Here is a 6,000-nt window from a genome sequence, read left to right on the forward strand (position 1 = left end):
AATAAACATGTTTAAATCCCAATACAAAAACCAAACGGTTTTGGTCTCTATAGGAACTGTTCCCATCTGTAACAACTATAGGGGTGCAAACTTGAGCTCTTGACTGTGTGTCTGCTCCAGTGAATACTTAGCCATAATCAGCAGGTACCTGTGTTTGTGTGATGAAGCCACCCACACAGAAGGTAAACTTTGCACTTCTTTCATCTCACCCGATTATGGATACTTGCTCTAAAAGGCTAATTATGAGGCTTGTAAATGCAAAAGTCTAAGATTCCTGCAAGGGTGTATGTGGATAAATGCTCTGCAGGATAAAAAATTAAATCCTCCAGAAAACTGCACCTTCAACTATACTTGAGTTACGTCTTCATGTTGTGCAGCTAAACCAACTATTTTCTTTTCCCCTCTAAAATGAATACAGTGATTTAAAAACACTTTTTTGGATAAACTGTGGACAACCACCTACTGATTCGTGAAGTCCTGCTGTGAAGCCTCGAGCTGAGCATTTTTATAGTATTTATGAACGCTAATGGAGACCATAAATTACAAAATGAACATCACGCTGCTTTCAATAAGACTTGGAACTGGAAACTGAGACCATAAAACCATCAGAACGTCATAAATTTTTGTTTTCGCAAACACAGGAGTCGCCCCCTGCTGGCTTCACTTTTCAGACCTGGTAGTGTGTGCATCTTTTATATACAGTTTATGTACAGCTATTGCTTCATTTAAAAAAAATTTACAACTGAGAATCACAAATAAAAAACATTTGCTGCTGCTTTTCTGATGTTTTCATGTGTGCAGGTATCTGAGTGTCTGTGTACTTGACACACACAAGTGCAAGCAAAGCTTTTCTTTGGCTTGGACCTGAGGACACACACATGGAGCTCAAACAGGCGCCCATAAGGAGCTCTGACCCAACATCATCTGTCGACCAATCATTTTCTCGTAGACAGACGCACCTGTTACACCTGCAGGTCCTCGTGCACATCGCTTTGGGTTTTGTGATGGTCAAGTTTCACCAGTTTCATGATCTTCGGTGCTGAAAACAATTAACAGTGGAAAATATTCAGGTCATCAACCATTAAAACGAATCAATAATGAAAATAATTGCTGAATTCACCGCCTGCGTTTCGCCATCTGGATACATGCTGTGAGCTGTAGGTGCCATGATGTCAGTAAAGGGATTCCTCCACCTCTCACTCTCTGCCCCTCTGTTTCTCTGCCTGAGTGTGAGTGTGTGTGTGTGTGTGTGTGTGTGTGTGTGTGCCAGCTCCCCAAGGTGCCCGTTCTGTCAGGCTGTAAAGTGCTGCAGTCACCTCCACAGGGGCACAGAGGGGTCCCTCTGCTGACACACACACACACACACACACACACACACACACACACACACACACAGTGGCACACAAAAATAGGAACAAACCACACAACCAGCACAAAAAAACTAACTTTTACACACTAAGAGCACTTATTTCTATCCACAAGAAAGATGCAGCACTATAAAATATCCTCTCCCTGAGCTCCATGATGACCCTAAAGGTGGATGAAGACGTGCTTTTGAGTGACTACAGCTCACACACTGCAGCAAGGCCAGGTTTAAAACTGGAGGATGCACCTTTGTGAGTCAGTCTGAGCGAACACGGGTTTCGGTGCTGGTGTCTTCCCACTTCCCAGAAAAAGTGCAGCGCTGTTCCACTCGGGGTATTTTTCCCTCTAAACACATCACTCTGGGAGTAAATGTCCAGGATGAGTCACTCCTCGGGAGGTATCCCTCCATGTGACAGGCCTCGGGGAGTCAAAAATAGCATTTACGCTGGAAGGCTGATTGATATCTCCGAGTTTAAAATGCTTACTATAAATGGGAATGTGGGTTGTGTGTGGATGTGTAAAAACTGTAAACAGACGCTGCGCTCGAGGCATTTGTATTCTGCTCTCTTTATTTACTTTAACTCCTCATCTTCATTCACCGGTGACTGTGCAGACCATCATTACAAATTTATGCTGTGCAGCCAAATGCTTAAAATTCAAGCACAAAACCCAAAGTTTCTTAGAGCATCACGCTGAGACCCACAGAGGAATCTCATATTAACAGAGCAGCTATAGAAACGTGAATATCTGCAAAGACCAACAATTATAATAACCAAAGGAGACAGCTGGCTATTCGCGGGTTAAGTTAATCATGGATTAATGATGACCTGCACATAAAGCAGTCAGCCGTTTTGTGACATCACTGCAGGGTGACACAGCCCTCTATCCCTCGCCCATTTTAACATCTGACGCATCGTCTCCTTCTATTTCTACCCATCTAAAGAAAGACTCAATAAGGGTGATTGATGATAACGATAACCCAGCTCTTTCTCACCATACAGATATCTGTAGGTATCTGTGCCTGCACATAACTCTGTCCAGTTTATAGATGCAGACTGATAACCAAGCTTGGTAGCATTAGCTGATAACTTAGCACTCCAACCCCTCGTCCAGATATGGTCAACTCTGGCTCCAAAAAAGCCAACATGGTGGCAGACAAAATGCTTCAAGATATGGAGTCTAAAACCATAAGGTGATGTCACAGTAGCCATTTTTAATATACGGCCTAAGATTGACAGGTATAGAAGAAAAAATGGCATGACCTCATTAAAGCATGACCTCGCTAAAGTGCATTTAAGATTTCAAAATAAAACAGGAAGTGAGGTAGACAAAACAAAAAACCATGTCACCTGTTTGTTATTCATGGTCTCTCTGTGCTTTCCTTTTTTATTTTCATCTTCCTCTCACATCCCCAGCATGTCACAATACATGGCTGTCCCTTCATGATCCCAGCTCTGCTGTCGGTCTCTTCCTGTTAAAAGGAAGTTCTTCCTCCCTACAGTCACCAAGTGCTGCTAACAGGGAATTATCTGATTGTTGGGGTTTTCTCTCCAAACTGCAGCATCTGCTTTATTTTTTTCACCAATCATAATGTACTGTGTATCCAGTTCATATTAAAGTGGGAAAATGACACTTATCCCACATTAATATGCTTTCGAAGAACAATTACAGCACACTTGCATTTACTACAGTACTTTATTTAAGAGGTATATGTAGAACTTAAACAGCCAAAAAGATAGTTTATGCTGTTTTTCCACAAATTACTTTGTATATTGAGTCCTCAGTCAGTAGACCTATGTGCAGCTAACATTAAAGACTCTGTAGGGTCTCAGTCAGGACAGATATCAGGACCAAACCTCCCCCCATAACCTCGTCAAATTCTGTCAAGTGGGGAAATTTTCTTTTCTTTGCAAGAGCAAAACTGGATTTCTGCTTGTTCCAGTTCATCTCGGGTAACGCATCTGTTTCAAGTATCAGATTTTTGAGAAAGCTGAGCGTGTTTGCAGCTTTGCAGATTTCATCCAAACCCCTACCTTGAAAGCAGATCAAAGCATAAACAATTTATAATAAAGTAGTTCCCAAAGGGGAATTTAGCAAAGACACTGCAGGCTCCACAACAGCAAAACTCAATTGATGACCACAAATATGATGAGATTACAGGGGGAACTATGGGGGGATCGGGGCTGAGTGGGACAGTATAACTCTGCTGTGGGTTGTTCCCCTACCTGATGCCTGAAAGTCAGAAAGGCTTTTTGCTAAGTTGTGATGTGAAGCTACATAATCAAAACTGCCTGTCATCATCAGACAGGAAGCTGACCCAGAAAATAAACTAGTTTCTATCATAAAATTGTCACCGCTCACTTATCCCACAAACCAGTGATGGAAACATGAATTCAGTGCACGAACACAGCAAAACCAGTAAAACTGTAAATATCATGTTTGTGTTTATCACGTCCTTAAATGTGACTCATGCGATTTATCGTTGTCCCATACTCTTCAACCACAATTTATTTCTTGGACTAGAAACACATTTCTAACCTGACCCTGTCTGGAGCATTGGTGTTCACCACTGATCCACTAAACCCACTGCTGGAGCATCTACACTGTCAGACTGGACCACTCTGAAGGTGGGTGTAGCTAATGTAGTACCCCCCATTCTGGGTCATGAAATGGCACACCATGGCAGTGTACCAGTGTGACCAAATGACAAGAAAGTAAATGTGGGACAACAAGTATAAGAGTAAAATTTACTAAACTAATTTTGTATCTTTGATGATGCAAATTAAAGGTTTGGCATTCCCTGAAAGCTGAATTTTGAATATCTGAGCCAATCAAAGAGTGCAGCAGTGCCTCAGTGTGTGGGAGAGGGGGAGGAGGCATAAAAATCATGTACAGTCTTACATAAAGAGGTAAGCCTTGTGGCCCTACAGCATAGTCAGCTACATCCAACAGTGACGGAGTTGTTGTGAGTGTGAGAAAGAGCAACTTTATCCTCTACAGATTAAACAGAAAAATTCAAATGTGCATGTAAAGTTACATCACGTTAATTAAACGTAGACTGAGTATTCAAGTCCACATGTTGCCACATGTCCCCAGTACCTTTTGCCTTGAATAAACAGGTGAGGGCTTCATTAGTGCAGAGACACACGAGGTGATGTTTTTGCACTTTCATGGACTGGGATTCAGATCGATCCCGTCGGGCTGAGCTGAACCGCCGTGGACGTAAACACGGAGCAGCACCCCCGAGCCGCGGGGACGTGGAGGTAACCCCCGCTCATGGCGAACCGCGTCAGCAGAATCACGTTACATAACGGCTCGCATCCAACTTTAATCGTTTCAGTCCGCGCGCGCGCCGCTGGCGAGGCCGCGCGCGGCAGCAGGCCGCACTGGCGGAATGTGCAGGTGTCGCCGCGCGCTATTGGATTACTGTGGGAATTCCCTACGTCATTTTCCCCTTTCTCCGCGTCTGTGCAGAGACACGCGCGTGACACAGAAATCGATCGAACAGCAGCAGCGCGGAGTCGGTGCTGCGGCGCTTCAGCGGCACGTTCAGCTGCTCTAAGCAGCACCTTCATCATAGTCATCATCATCAGGCTCTCGTTGCCTGCTGGAAGCCACGAGCGCCTGCACGCGCCCCCCGCGCCTCGCGGAGCTGCTTACCTTTGGCGCAGAGGTGCGGGCTGCTCGGCGGGTTCCGCGCGCGGATATCACAGCTCAGGTCCGTGCGGTCCAAATGAGGCGAGACGGGCGGGGTGCCGCGCTACGGCCCCCCTCCCTGTCGGATCCGGGGCAGCTTCGGTTTCGGAGTCACGTACCGAGGCGGGTTCCCGGTGCAAAGCTGCGGCGCTGCAGAGGCTCCTCTTCGGCAGCAGCTTCCAGAGGTGTGCGCACGAACTCCGCCAGCTCCACCCTGCGCTCCGTCCGCACAGGTTTACGGATTACAGCTCCGGCATCACAGCCTCAGTGCCCCTTTCTCTGCATCGCAGTGCGCTGCAGTCTGAGCCGACGTCCTCCCAGCAGTCCCAGCAGATGCTCGAAACCTGACTGGGCAGAGCAGCTGCTGTCAGTCCAGGAAGGGACGAGAAAAGCGTAGCCTGCCGGAGGATGGCGTAACGGCAGCGTGTTTGCAGAGGAGCGACTTCTCCTCCTCAGGGCGCGGAGGGATTTCTTCAGAGGATCATCGAGCCTGAGATGTAGTTTTTTGACTGACGATAACATACAGTATATACGCTGCATATTAATGTGGGAAAATGCCAGAGTGGGCGTGACTCTGGACACGTCCCACCGAGAGAGAGAGTGAGACTGCGCTTAGTGTTGTCTACCTGTCTACAGTTGCACCACAGACACACACAGTACTAAAGCACTATATTTAAAAACGTTTAAGGTCTATGGAGGACCAAGTCTGACAAAATGCAAAGAATAATAAAAATTTAAAAATATATCACAAACTGATAAATTCATGTTTCACGGACCTCTAAAAACGTTTATAACAAATTTACTCCCCCCCCCCCCCCCCAAAAAAAACATCCGTAGCAGTTATAGATAGTTAATTAGACAATTATTTATTTTCTTTAAAATGTTTTGAAAAGCTCAGAAATAATCCAACGACCTTTTCAAACATTTTTATGTTAATAT

At 45.3% G+C, this 6,000-nt stretch overlaps 1 protein-coding gene across 1 annotated transcript in view; it reads right to left on the minus strand.

The window, feature by feature from the left end:
• hecw2a (HECT, C2 and WW domain containing E3 ubiquitin protein ligase 2a) overlaps nucleotides 1–5,743 on the minus strand; it is a 46,928-nt gene extending 41,185 nt beyond the window's left edge. Inside the window, exons 1-2 of the mRNA XM_019352456.2 lie at nucleotides 5,026–5,743; nucleotides 960–1,039 (exon numbers count right to left, since the gene is read on the minus strand). The gene's annotated coding sequence lies outside the window, so the exon portion shown is untranslated. The remainder of the gene's footprint in view (nucleotides 1–959; nucleotides 1,040–5,025) is intronic.
• Nucleotides 5,744–6,000: the final 257 nt, after the last annotated feature.

This window comes from Oreochromis niloticus, linkage group LG16, assembly GCF_001858045.2.
Source record: "Oreochromis niloticus isolate F11D_XX linkage group LG16, O_niloticus_UMD_NMBU, whole genome shotgun sequence".
NCBI classification, from domain to species: Eukaryota; Metazoa; Chordata; class Actinopteri; order Cichliformes; family Cichlidae; genus Oreochromis; species Oreochromis niloticus.